Raw genomic sequence first — 14,947 nt, forward strand, 5'->3', positions numbered from 1 at the left:
CTCTGCAGCTGAGTTTACCCCCTGGTCTATCTGACCCTGAGCGTTCTTCTTTAAAAAATATGTGGAAAGGGGCGCCTGGGTGGCGCAGTCGGTTAAGCGTCCGACTTCAACCAGGTCACGATCTCACAGTCCATGAGTTTGAGCCCCACGTCGGGCTCTGGGCTGATGGCTCAGAGCCTGGAGCCTGTTTCCGATTCTGTGTCTCCCTCTCTCTCTGCCCCTCGCCCGTTCATGCTCTGTCTCTCTCTGTCCCAAAAATAAATAAACGTTGAAAAAAAAATATGTGGAAAGAAAACAAGATATTTCTTTATAGGCTGGTCAAATATTAGGCAGGGGTCTACCTCACTTTCAACTCTTTGTCCTATTTTATTTTAACGTGTCATTAGTGAGGATCTGTAACAGCCTTTAAACTATTTTAGGTGTAATAGTAGCTTAAAAAATCTGTTTTGTACATTTCAGGTTATCTTCAGTTTCCCACAAGTGTCATTCAAAATCCTTTCTGATGGGTTTTAATTCTTTTGTTGTTGTTGATAAGTGTATCCCTTTAGTCATTGGCATTGTACAGCCAAGCTTAATAGATAGGCTGAAGTTCTAGGAGTTGAGTCTCCCAGGTGGCTCAATAGACTCAAAGAGCCAGTGCGAGAGCTGGGACACACAAGGGATGTGGATCCCCACTGGGAACATTGCAGTTAGGTTCAGTGACTTTTTGCTTGAGGACTTGCTGATTCAAATGTCTGTGAGTTAGTTAGGGACTCTGTTGCATTTGAAATGCAATGCTCTAGTGCCTGGGTGGCTCAGTCGGTTGAGCGTCCGATTCTTGATTTCAGCTCAGGTCGTGATCCCGGGGTTGTGGGCTTAAGCCCCATGTAGGACTCCATGCTGAGCATGAAGCTTGCTTAGGGTTCATATTCTCTCTCTCTCTCTCTCTCTCTCTCTCTCTCTCTCTCTCTCCACTTCTGCCCCTCTCCCCCACTTATTCTCTCTCTCTCTCTCTAAAATAAACAAAATTTTAAAAAAGAAATGCAGTGCTCAGTAAGCAGTGTCCATCGTTATCACCATCATTACGAGCTGATAATCTTCAGGTATGAGCCTACACTTCTGTGGATATTCTATTTTAGGAATCTATTCTCTATGAATAAAATATTATAGGATGGGATAGAATAACTTTGTTATAGTGAATGGGTTTTAACTTTTTATGTACAACTTTGGTTCTAGAAGATACGTGAACCAAGCATCATGGTGGAAGGTGTCCATTCCAAATATCAGGGGTGCGCTGTGGGAAAGCCCGCCAGGATCTGGAAATTGGGCTGGATGCTGCACTCCCCAGACTACCTTCTCACTGCAGATCTGGAAAGAGAATTCAGCCATCACATACGGGAGAAGGACAACGCACACAGCTTATCCAAGTTTAACTAGGACTTGCCTTGACTAAGGAGGAGTAAAGAAAAACCCAGATATATTTATTAAAGCTGAATTGCATGGAGTGTTGCCCAGCATGAGCTACTATGCCAGGCATGTTATACAGAGCAGCATATTTATTCCTTCTAAGAACCTGGTGATGTAAGCGTTCTGCTTGTCCTTTTTATAGATGAGGAAACTGAGACTTAGAAAAAAAAACCAACACACCACATATCCTTACCTACTAAGCAGCAGAGTTGAGCTTTGACCCTTTGTCCCAGAAAAAGAAAGAAAAGGAAAAGAAGAACACCATTTGGAAGAGTCCAAGAAATCTCTGAAAATAACCTGTTGCAGAATTCAAAAGAAAACTGCTCCTTTAGTTGGCTGCAAGAACACATGGGCCCAGTGGCTGGATAGAGAAGTCATAACAATAGTCAAGATGAAATTTTAAGAGGAAAAAGGACATAGAACAAAAGGAGACAAAGTGAACCGGAATAAACCATCCAACTTCTTCTATGCATTTTGCATCAATTTCTAGACTGTGAGTCTGCCATTGTTCTATCCCAGTGCGAGTACCACATTCTTTACTCGAACTTTGTAATGCGTCAATATCTGGTGGGGCAAGACTTCCTTCACTATTCTTCGGGATGCATTTATGACTAGAAAGTATTTCTCAGCAAAGTGCAATGAAAGGGAGCCTCTCTATTCTGATAAAGGGTCTCTAGCAGAAGCCAGCCGCAAGCATCACGTTTAATGGAAACGTTTCAGAGCATGCCCTGTAAAGTTAGGAATAAAACAAGGATGCCGGCTCTCAGGGCTGCTATTCAGTGTTGTTGTAGAGGTCCTACCCGGTTAGACAAGAGAACTAAACAATAGAAGGAGTTGAAAAAATATAGAAGTAAAACCGGCGCCAGATGCCCTGACTCAAAGCACAGGCATCTGGAGGGAATCTACTAGATTAACTACTAGAACCAATAGGAGTGCTCACCAGCCTTCCTGAGTGCAAGACCAGAATATCAAAACCAGTTAGGTTCCTATACAATCAAGAAGCATAACTTTTGAAAAGCTTCCATTTACAAGCGCAACATAAGGTATAAGATGCCCTTAGAGTGGGGGGGGGGGTCAGGTAACACACCCTTACCTCTCCCTCACACCTGGGCTTGGAAACAGTTGAAAGGTGGACAAAGTCAGAAAGAGGGACGTCAACACGTAAGTAGAGACTTAAAGGAAGCGAGGGGTTGAGACTTGGTAGTGTCTAGGGAAAGAGATCTCCAGTAGAGGGGACAGAGAGTGCCAAGAGTCTTAGGTAGGAGCATGTGTGGTGAGCTGGGCAATAGTAAGGAGGCCTGGTGTGGCAGGAATGAGGGTTGGGGAGGCAGGAAAGTAGGTGAGGTTGGGGAGGTCAACTGACGTGAGGAAGGCGGCCAGGGACTCAACTGATCAGTCAATCCATTGATACATCATTTAGGGTCTCGTAAGATTGGGGGGAGGAAGGTGACAGGAGGCAAGGCTTTACATAAGGTTTTTGAGGAAGAGTGTCATGACCACATTTTTTTCCCAACAGGCTTCTTCTGACTGGTGGAGAATGAACTTTAAGGGGCAAGAGGGGAAGCAGGGAGCCTGGTGAGGAGCTGTGGAGGTAGCCCAGACGAGAGAGGTCAGTGGCTACATTTGGATGGTAGATGTGGAGATAGCAAGAAATTGTATCAAACACCAGTGATTCATGCAAATAATTTAAATTGGCGTGAGTGCTAAAAAAAAAAAAGTTAAAATGCTCAAAATGAACAGATTAGGAAAAAAATATTTGGTGTAGTCTGGCAAAGAGTGAACAACCTGCTACATAAAGAACTCGCTCAAAAAAAAAAAAAAAAAAGAACTCGCTCATGGCATCTGACGGGAAAACACGACGTCCACGACCGTTGAAGTGTCCACTCTGCTCGCCTTTGTGAACCGAACGGTGTCCGTTCACGAACTTCAAAACAGATTCCGGACAGGTACGTTGACTTAGAAAAATCCAGCGACATTCAGAGAGAAAAGGGAAACCTGAAAAGCAGATTGAGTTTATCCACTGGACCAGAAAAGGTCGAACTTCACTTATGAGAGAACAATTCCCAATACTCACAAGTTAGAGAACACAAATAGATCTAATTCAATCTAGGTGCTATAGCTAGCATTTTCCATCTAGATTTAAAAATCTTCCCAGTGGAATATTTTACATGGGAAGAATCTAGAAAATGGTAAAGGAGGACACGCTTGGGTTGCTGGGCCCAACTGGTGACGCCAGGCCTGACAGATACCACACTTCCCAGTGGAAGAGGGCAGGAGTAGGACGTGTGGATGAAGAAAGAAAGAGGAATGACAGAAGTCGCACATCAGCTACCCAGACATGGGGCTAAGCTCTTGGGAAACACCCCAGGCGCTCTGAGACATCTTTTTTGGGAGATTTTGCTGGAAGGTGAAATTGCTCCCTTAATAAATTTCCCACTCGGGGAATAATTTTCAATGGAGTAAAACACCATTGAAAATGAAGGTCATATCTAGAGAAGCTCGGGAGCTTTTGCAATCCAACAAAGCAAAAATGCTTGTTCACCTCTACAGGCAGTGTGAAGGTGTGATTCGTACCGACAGCGTCTGTACCTGCCTGGTTACAAGAGGCCTTCTTCACACTTAAAAAGGAGGCAGGAGGCAGATGTGTGTAGTACAAGATCCATTTATGAGTCTAGGGCAGGTAGAGAGTCATAATTAAATCCTTCTGGGCCCCTGGCTCACCCACTTACTAGGGGTGTGAGCGACCACGGCAGCCTAACCCCTTTGTTTCCAACTTCTTGTTGTGAATGTTACACTTGTAAATCAATATATAGTGCTTAGAGCACTGCTTTTAAAAAAAAAAAAATCTTTATCATAATTAAAATTAGCTATCGAGAAAAGAGGTGGAGCTTGCAGAGTTGGCCCTAAAAAACCCAGCAAACAATATATATGAATATATATCGTATAAATAACAGATGTGTTATATATAAGCATACACACATGTTATTTGTAAGATAGTGTAAAGGTTACATTGGTCAGGGAGTCAGGAGAAACGGAATCCTACGTGTGTGCATCAGGAAGCCATCTTTTTTTTTTTTTTAACGTTTATTTATTTTTGCGACAGAGAGAGACAGAGCATGAACGGGGGAGGGGCAGAGAGAGAGGGAGACACAGAATCCGAAACAGGCTCCAGGCTCTGATTTGTCAGCACAGAGCCCGATGCGGGGCTCGAACTCACAGAGCGCGAGATCGTGACCTGAGCCGTGACCTGAGCCGAAGTCGAACGCTTAACCGACTGAGCCACCCAGGCGCCCCAGGAAGCCGTCTCTTAAAGATCCCTGTAGATCTGCTGTCGTCATCTTGCGGGAAATCAAAATTAACTGTGAGCAGTTCTTTATTTCATATCGTCTCCTCTGAATGGGCGTTGTTTCTGATTTGGTCTGCCTCCAAAAAAGAATTGAGAGAAGAATCCAAGGCACCAAATTGTGCCTTTGAAGACAGGAGCACAATGCTGGTGATGGTGCGGAGACCCGAGCGATGGTAGGGCCTTGAGGTCCACCTAGTGTTTATGCCGAGACATCCGTCCTAGAGGCCAGATTTGGACCGCTGCCCTGTGCACAGTGCTCTGTTTCCCTGGCTCATTACAAGCAACAGAAACTGACCCTGGGTGATTGTCTAAATGTGTGGAGATGATGCTGGAAGCCCTGTGTGGTTGCTCGGGCTGCTGGAGAACTAACTGTGTCCCTGCAATGCAGCACCCCGTCTGTGCCCTCGGCGCCCCTCGGCCAATACTGCCAGGCCCTGGCTGCTGTCCCCCACTGCTGGGTGGGCTGCCTTGCCATTGTATCTTTAGTACTTGATTTACGTCAGGGTGGTTCCGTTGGTCACGCTCAGGCCGTGCGTCTGCCCCGGCTGCAAAGGAGCCTGGGAAGACAAGGATCACAACTTCTTAGAGACGTTTTTCCCCGTGACGGTCACAAGATAGGGAGTTCCTCACGCGGAGGGGTCCCATGCTGGGCTATAAAAAACAAAAACAAGGGGCGCCTGGGTGGCGCAGTCGGTTAAGCGTCCGACTTCAGCCAGGTCACGATCTCGCGGTCCGTGAGTTCGAGCCCCGCGTCGGGCTCTGGGCTGATGGCTCAGGGCCTGGAGCCTGTTTCCGATTCTGTGTCTCCCTCTCTCTCTGCCCCTCCCCCGTTCATGCTCTGTCTCTCTCTGTCCCAAAAATAAATAAAAAACGTTGAAAAAAAATTAAAAAAAAACAAAAACAAAACACAGAAGTAACCCCCCTCCCCAAATGGCCACAACACACAAGGTTTAAGGTGCAGAATGCAGTTAATTGCTGTCAAATTCAGAACCTGGCAAAAGTTCCCATCAAACTGTTCAAACTCCATGGCTGCCGGTGGAGGGGGGAAAATCCAATCTACAGTTAGGAACGACGATCCTTTTCCTTAACTCTGCATTGGTGTTCATATAAGTTCATGAACAGCCATCCGTGCCCCCTTGTTGACTGTCGCTGCCATGTGTGAGGGAAAACTGCCATTCACCCTGCGAATCAGGCTCTCATCAAGTTCCACTCAGATCTTAGTGGGTGGTTGTGGGAACCTGGAACGTGGGGTTCGGGGAGAGTGAATGTGGGGTCAACGTGCTTGAAATGACACTGCATGCAAATAAGACACAAATTCAAAGGCCAGACCGAAAGAGGTTTTCTTCCATCTTCACATGTTGTAAACAGACATCGAGATGTTTACATTATTTGCAAAAGAAAGAAATCCTTCAGCAGAGCTACGCGCTGAGCATTGACCCCCCCCCCCCCGCCCCCCAAACCAACCCATTTACAGCACAGAAGATCAGGACACTCAAAATAAATCTGGATGGCTCCGGACGGCCTCTACGCGTCTCACAACGATTGAAATGGGAGAAGAAGAGGAAAATAAAGGGAAAGTACGACTCCGTAGAAAGGTGAAACTATTTAAGCGAGCTGACTGATACCACGCGCACTATCCAGCCAAGCAGACCTGTTCTAGAGGGTTTCCTCGCTTGTTTTTGTTTTTCCCAACGGAAGTGGGTGTCTGGATGCCTCCCACAAACCTCCCCACGATTTGTGGGATGCCCCTAGAGCGCTGCCCCTACCCTGAGCGGTCAGCCGACTCTCCGAAAGTTTCACTGGGCGGTTCATCTTAACGTCTCAGTCCCAGAAAGGCCTCCCAGCCCCTTTAAACGTGTTCATTTGCTGTTGCTTGCAGCTGACTCATGTCAGTGGTCACTTAGAGTCTGTTTTCCTTGTTTACCCAAGCACTGGAGAGGTGTCTTGCACATGGCAGATTGTTTTAATGTTGGCTTATAACAAGTCGTGTCAATCAGTTTGCACGTCACATATCCTGAGCGCCCACCAAGCTGGAGAAGGGTTAACTTCTGGGGTGAGAAGCCTTTACGGTATTTTCAGGGGGAAAAAAAATTATATTGGCCTGAAAAAATTAAAAAAAAAAAAAGCAAAACTGTGCTTTCAAAAAAAAAGGGAGTACTTTTTTCAGAGCCCGGCAGTAGAGCGAGAACACTGGAGTAATTCAGTTTAGCTACTTAGGCCTGGGGTTCCTCAACAGACGTGATAACAGAATGTAAATATTGATATCCAGCTGTCAGCCTATTGGCCTTCTTCGCAGAGGTTAGGAGAACTTGGCCTGTCTTGCTGAGAGCTGGCTAGGGACAGCCAGGAAATTCAGAAGAGAGTGTATTCATCAGGGTTTTTTTCCCTTCTAAGTTTGAGGCTTAAAACAAAACAAAACAAAACACACACGGAGGAAGTATAGGGCTTCCTCCCTGGCGGGTCTTAGCCCTACTGCTACCTTCCCATCTGTCACAGTTCCAAGGGACTGAGCAGTTGGTGCTGTCTGAGCATTTTTCTAAGAGGTTAAATTTGACTCTGAAGGGGAGTACCTGAGCTGACTCCGCTGTAAGGCACAGAGCTTGACCTTGAGAGCTGCAAGCTCACCACTGGCCTCCTTGCCTCCCCCAGGCTCCCCCTGCTTTTGCTTCGGGCCCACCGAGGTCTGCCTTCCCCTTTACGGCCCTAGTGAATCTTCCAGGATGCCAGTCCTGTCATGGTGGCCTGTATTTAAAGCTCTCCGACTGGGTCCATGCTTGGCGGGATCTTTCCATTGGGTTTATACTCTGACAGTACACAAGTAAACAAAATACTGGGTGAAGGTAAATGCTGTGATGGGACAAAACAGGAAAGGGGGAGAAAATGACTGTTTATAGGCTCAGGGAAAGGCGACATTTTTGCCAGGACCTGAATCAAAAGAAGCAGCCAGCCATTTGAAGAGTTGAGAGAAGTCGAGTCTAGGAAGAAGGAATAGAAAACGGTGCTAGAGCAGCTATGTGGAGAACACTGGAGCCAGACGGAGTGCAAGGACTGGGGTCCAACGGCATTAGTGGCACGGGCACAGTGGAGCATCTATGGTAAGGACCGTCGATCTTGCGTCTTCAGTGAGGGTAGAATTTTAAACAAGGGAGTTATGTAACTTGGTGTTCTGTTTTAAAAAATCTCCGTGGCTGCTAGGTGGAGAATCAGTTGCGTGTGTGGAGGTGGAGGGAGCGGAAGCAGCGATCTCGGTGACCAGACTGTCCAGGAAAAAAGGTGCTTGTGGCTTAGGCTTCCGTGGTGTCGGTGCAGCCGGGACAATGGATGGATTTGGGCGGTGGTTCGAAGGTGGAGTTGACAGACCTTGCTGATGGATTGGATGTTGGAAGGGAGAGAGAAAGAGAGGGCTGCAGTCGCGGACGGGTTTTCGGTTTGAGCGGTTGGGGAAATACAGGGCCGTCTACTGAGGCCAAGAAGACTAGGGAACAGCAGATCTGTGGAGGAGGACACAAAATTTCTGATGCAGCCGTGGCAGCTGTGGGATGCCTGTCGGAAACCAAAGCGGGTGTGCTAAGTAAGCAATTCTATGCGCGCTCCTAGGGTTTATATTAAGAACTCCAGGTCAGGTTGGGGCTGTGGCGTGAGCTTAAAAAGTAAAATAAGAAGGTGCTGAAAGAAGACTAGGGTGACAATTTTATGATCTTGGACTCTTATGGAAGTATTAAATGAAAAGACTAACATTTGACTATATTACTTTTGTATTGAAGTATAATTGGCATGTAACGTTATATTACTTTCCTATGTACAGCATAACGATTTGATATGGCATATAGTGCAAAATGATCATGACAGTAAGTGTTGTGGACATTCAGCACCACACATGGTTACAAAATCCTTTTTCTTGTGATGAGAACTTTTAAGATCTACTCTCTTGGCGATTTTCAAATTGCAATATAGTAGTAGTAACCGTAGCCGCCATGCTATACATTACAGCCCTATGGCTAAACTTACGTATTTTATAACTGGAAGTTTATATCTTTTGACCCCCTTCACCCATTTGGCCCTCCCTCTGCCCCCACCTCTGGCAACTACCAACCTATCTTTGAGCTTGGGTTTCTGTTGTTGCTAGTTTTAAGTCCACCTATAAGTGAGATAATATGGTGTTTGTCTTTCTCTGACTTATTTCACTTAGATAATGCCCTCAAGGTCCATCCATGTTGCTGCAAATGGCAAGATTTCATTCTTATTTATGGTTGAGTAGCGTGTGTGTGTGCGCGCGCACGCGTCACATTTTCTTCATCCTTTCGTTTACTGATGGACAGTTAGGTTGTTACCATGTCTTAGTTACTTTAAACAGTGCTGCACTGAATATGGGAGTGCAAATACCTTTTTGAGTTAGTGTTGCCATTTGCCTTCCAGAAATACTCAGAAGTGGAATTGCTGGATTATATGGTGGTTCTGTTTCTAATTTTTTGAGGAAACTTCATTCTGTTTTCCATAGTGGCTGTACCAACATACATTCCCACCACAAGGGCTCCCTTTTCTCCACATCCTTGCCAACACTGGTTATTTCGTGTCTTTTGGATAATAGCCATTCTAACAAGTGTCGAGGGACAGCTCATTGTGGTTTTAATTCGCATTTTCCTGATGATGCTTGATGTTGAGCATCTTTTCATGTGTTTGTTGGCCATCTGCATGTCTTCTTTGGAAAAGTGTCTATTCAGAATCTCCGTCCACTTTTGAATCAGATTTTTTTTGTATTGAGTTGAATGAGTTTCTTTCGTATTTTGGATATTAACCACTTATCAGATATTCAGCACATTTTCTTTTTATTTTGTTGATGATTTCCTTTGCTATGCAGAAGCTTTCTAGTGTGATGTGGTCCCGCTTCGTTATTTTTTCTGTAGTTGCCTTTTCTGATGCCTCTTGGTATCAGATTCAAAAAACTATCATCAAGACCAATGTCAAGGAGCTAACCACCTATTTTTCTTCTATGAGTTTAATGGTTTCAGGTCTTACGTCCAAGTCTTTAATCCATTTTGAGTTCATTTTTGTGTATGGTGGTAAGATAATGGTCCAGTTTCATTCTTTTGCATGTAGCTATTCAGTTTTCCCAACACCGGTTACTAAAGAGATTGTCTTTTTCCCACTGTATATTCATGACTCCTTTGTTGTAAGTTAATTGACCCTATATGTCTTGGTTTGTTTCTGGATTCTTGGTTCTGCACCATTGATTTATGTGTCTGTTTTTATGGCAATACTATACTGTTTTGATTACTATAGCTTTGTAATATAGTTTGAAATCAGAGAACATGATGTTCTCCAACTTTGTTCTTTTTTTCTCAAAACTGCTTTGGCTATTTGGGGTCTTGTGGTTCCATACAAATTTTAGGATTGTTTGTTCCAGTTCTGTGAAAAATGCCATTGGAATTTTGATAGGGTTGTTTTGAATTTCTAGACTGCTTTGGGTCATATGCACATTTTAACAATATTAAGTCTTCCAGTCCATGAACATGAAATCTCTATTGACTTGTGTCTTTGATTTCTTTCATTAATGTCATACAGTTTTTAGTATGCCGGTCTTTCACCTCCTTGGTTAAATTTATGCTTAGGCATTTAATTCTTTTTGATGTGGCTGCAAATGGGATTGTTTTCTTAATTTCTCTTTCTTATTAGTCTATAAATTAATATATAGAAATGCAACTGAAATTCATATATTGATTTTGTTTGTTTGCTTGTTTTTTAATATGAAATTTATTGTCAAATTGGTTTCCATACAACACCCAATGCTCATCCTAACAGGTGCCCTCCTCAATGCCCATCACCCAGTCTCCCTTCCCTCCCACCCCCCCATCATCCCTCAGTTTATTCTCAGTTTTTAAGAGTCTCTTATGATTTACCTCCTTCCCTCTCTGTAACTTTTTTTTCCCCCTTCCCCTCCCCCACGGTCTTCTGTTAAGTTTCTCAGGATCCACATAAGAGTGAAAACGTATATTGATTTTGTATCCTGCAACTTTACTGAATTTGTTTTCTAGCTCTAATGGTTTTTTGGTGGAGTCTTTAGGGTTATCTCTATATAATATTATGTCGTCTGAAAATAGTGACAGTTTTACTTCTTACTTACCAATTTGAGTGGCTTTTATTTCTTCGTGTGGGCTAATTCCTCTGATTAGGGCTTCCAATACTATGTCAAATAAAAGTGGCAAGAGTGGGCATTCTTTTCTCCTTCCTGGTCTTAAAGGAAAAACTCAACTTTTCACTGTTGGATCTGATTTAAGCAGCGGGTTTGTCTTGTAGAGCCTTTATTATGTGGAGATATGTTCCCGCGATTCCCACTTTGTTGAGAGTTTTATCATAAATTGATGGTGAATTTTGTTAAGTCCCTTTTCTGCATCTATTGAGACAGTTGTGTCATTTTTTAATCAATTATTTCGTTACTGTATTGCATCACATTGATTGATTTGCAAATGTTGAACCGTCTTTGCTTTTCTGAAATAATCCCACTTGATCATGGTGTATGATCCTTTTAATATATTGTTGAATTTTGTAAATATTTGTGGAGCATTTTTGCATCTATGTTCATCAAGGATATAATTTTCTTTTCTGGCGGTGTCCTTCTCTGGTTTTCGTATCAGGGTGATGCTGACCTCATAAGATGAGTTTGGGAGTATTCCCTCCTCTTCTGCTTTTTTTCGAAGAGTTTGAAAAGCATTGGTATGAAATCTTCTTTGAATGTTTGATAAAATTCACCAGTGAAGCCATTTGGTCCTGGACTTTTGTTTGTTGATATGTTGATAACTCATTCAATCTCCTTGCTAGTAATCGATCTGTTCAGATTTTCTATTTCTTCTTCATGATTTAGTCTTGGTCAGTTGTATGTTTCTAGGAATTTCTCCATTGGTTATCCAATTTGTTGGCATATAATTTTTCATCGTAGTGTCTTATGATCCTTTGTACGTCTATGGTATGAGTTGTAATGTCTCCTTTTTTATTTCTGATTTTATTTATTTGACTCCTCTTTTTTTCTTGGTGAGTCTAGCTAAAAGTTCATCAGTTTTGTTTATCTTTTCGAAGAACCAGCTCTTGGATTCATTGATCTTTTCTATTATCTTTAGTCTCTATTTCATATTTCTGCTCTGATCTTTGCTTTTTTCTTCCTGCTACTAACTTTGGGCTTTATCTGTTCTTTTTCTAGTTCCTTGAGTTACAAAGTTAGGTTGTTTATTTGAGATTTTTCATGTTTTTTGATGTGGGCATTTATCACTGTGAACTTCCCTCTTATGACTGCTTTTGCTGCATCCCCCCCCAAATTGTAGTATTTCCATTTTTGTTTCTCTCAAAGTATTTATCTTACTTTATTTATTATTATTCTTTTTTAAATTTGCATCCAAGTTAGTTAGCATATAGTGCAACAATGGTTTCAGGAGTAGATTCCTTAATGCCCCGTACCCATTTAGCCCATCCCCCCTCCCACAACCCCTCCAATAACCCTCAGTTTGTTCTCCATCTTTATGAGTCTCTTCTGTTTTGTCCGCCTCCCAGTTTTTATATTAGTTTTGCTTCCTTTCCCTTGTGTTCATCTGTTCTGTCTCTTAAAGTCCTCACATGAGTGAAGTCATATGATATTTGTCTTTCTCTGACTAATTTCACTTAGCATAATACCCTCCAGTTCCATCCACGTAGTTGCAAATGGCAAGATGTCATTCTTTTTGATTGCCGAGTAAGACTCCATCGTGTATATGTATCACAACTTCTTTATCCATTCATCCTTTGATGGACATTTGGGTTCTTTCCATACTTTCGCTGTTGTTGATAGTTCTGCTATAAACATGGGGGTGCATGTGTCCCTTTGAAACAACACACCTGAATCCCTTGGGTAAATGCCTAGTAGTGCAATTGCTGGGTCGAAGGGTAGTTCTATTTTTCATTTTTTGAAGAACCCCCATACTGTTTTCTAGGGTGCCTGCACCAGTTTGCATTACCACCAGCAGTGCAAAAGAAATCCACATTCTCTGCATCCTTGCCAACATCTGTTGTTGCCTGAGTTGTTAATGTTAGCCATTCTTACAGGTGTAAGGTGGTATCTCATTGTGGTTTCGATTTGTCTTTCCCTGATGATGAGTGATGTGGAGCATTTTCTCATATGTTGGTTGGCCATCTGGATGTCTTCTTTGGAGAATTGTCTATTCATGTCTTTTGCCCATTTCTTCACTGGATTATTTGGTTTTTTTTTTTTTGGGTGTTGAGTTTGATAAGTTCTTTATAGATTATATATATAATAAGTTATATTTATATATATAAGTTATATTATATATATTATATACTATATTATATTATATTATATTATATATAAGTTATATTATATATATATAAGTTCTTTATAGATTATATATATATAACCCTTTATCTGATATGTCATTTGCAAATATCTTCTCCCATAACATCGGTTGCCTTTTGGTTTTGCTGATTGTTTCCTTCACTGTGCAGAAGCTTTTTATTTTGCTGAGGTCCCAATAGTTCATTTTTGCTTTCGTTTCCCTTGCCTCTGGAGACGTGTTGAGTAAGAAGTTGCTGCGGCCAAATCAAAGAGGTTTTTGCCTCCTTTCTCCTCGAGGATTTTGATGCCTTCCTGTCTCAGGTCTTTCATCCATTTTGAGTTTATTTTTGTGTATGGTGTAAGAAAGTGTTCCGGGTTCATTTTTCTATGTGTCACTGTCCAGTTTTCCCAGCACCACTTGCTGAAGATATTGTCTTTATTCCACTGGATATTCTTTCCTGCTTTGTCAAAGATTAGTTGGCCATATGTATGTGGGTCCATGTCTGGGTTCTCTATTCTGTTCCATTGATCTGAGTGTCTGTTCTTCTGCCAGGACCATACTGTCTTGATGATTACAGCTTTGTAATACAGCTTGAAGTCCAGGATTGTGATGCCTCCAGCTTTGGTTTCCTTTTTTCAAGATTGCTTTGGCTATTCTGGGTCTTTTCTGGTTCCATACAAATGTTAGGATTATTTGTTCTAGCTCTGTGAAGAATGCTGGTGTTACTTTGATAGGGATCGTGTTGAATATGTAGATTACTTTGGGTAGTATTGACATTTTAGCAATATTTGTTCTTCCTACCCAGGAGCATGGAATATTTTCCCATTTTTTGTGTGTCTTCTTCAATTTCTTTCATAAGCTTTCTATACTTTTCAGTGTAGAGATATTTCTCCTCTTTAGTTAGATTTATTCCTAGGTATTTTATGGGTTTTGGTGCAATTATAAATGGGATCGATTCCTTGATTTCTCTTCCTGTTGCTTCATTGTTGGTGTATAGGAATGCAACCAATTTCTGTGCATCAAAGTATTTTTTGATTTCTCCTTTACCTGCTGTTGTATAGTAGCACATTGTTTAATCACCACATATTTGTGAATTTTCCAGTTTTCTTCATTTCTGGTTTCATACCATTGTGGTCAGAAAAGATGCCTGATACAATTTCAATCTTCTTAAATTTATTGAGACTTGTATTGTGGCCCAACATATGCTCTGTCCTGTAGAATAGCCCCTGTGCACTTGAGAAGAATGTGTATTCTGTTGCTTTTGAATGGAATGCTTTGTATATATCTGTTAAGTCTATCTTGTCTAACACGTCATTTAAGGCTGATGTTTCCTTATTAATTTTCGGTCTGGATGATCCATGCATTGACCAGTGGGGTGTGCCCTGCTTTAAAGTCTACTATTATTGTATAGCTGTTTATTTCTTCCTTTAGATCTGTTAACATTTTGTTTTATATTTAGCTCCTTCTTGGTTGGGTGCATAAATATTCAGAAATGTTATATCTTCTTATTGGATTGACTCTTTTATTATTATGTAATGCCCTCCTTTGTCTTTTATTATAGTCTTTGTTTTAAAAATCTATTTTGTTTGATGTAAATATAGATACCCCAGCTTTCTTTTGGTTTCCATTTGCAGTAGAGTCTCTTGTAGGCAGCATAGGGATGAATCTTGTTTTTTATTCATTCATTATTTATTCTGATTAGAGAATTTAGCTCATTTACATTTAAAATAATTATTGATAGGTATGTACTTACTGCCATTTTGTTAAATTGATTTTGGATTGTTTTGTAATTCTTCTCTGTCCTTTTCTCCTTCTCTTGCTCTCTTCCTTTGTGGTTTGA

At 41.9% G+C, this 14,947-nt stretch overlaps 1 long non-coding RNA gene across 1 annotated transcript; it reads left to right on the forward strand.

Moving 5' to 3' along the window:
- The first annotated feature begins 1,227 nt into the window (after positions 1–1,227).
- On the forward strand, positions 1,228–3,271 carry LOC121014582 (uncharacterized). The gene is made up of 2 exons (XR_005783285.1): positions 1,228–2,489; positions 2,963–3,271. It is a non-coding gene; the product is annotated as an uncharacterized LOC121014582 (long non-coding RNA).
- Positions 3,272–14,947: the final 11,676 nt, after the last annotated feature.

Source organism: Herpailurus yagouaroundi, unplaced genomic scaffold, assembly GCF_014898765.1.
Source record: "Herpailurus yagouaroundi ecotype Mexico unplaced genomic scaffold, PumYag 203, whole genome shotgun sequence".
Classification (NCBI taxonomy): Eukaryota; Metazoa; Chordata; class Mammalia; order Carnivora; family Felidae; genus Herpailurus; species Herpailurus yagouaroundi.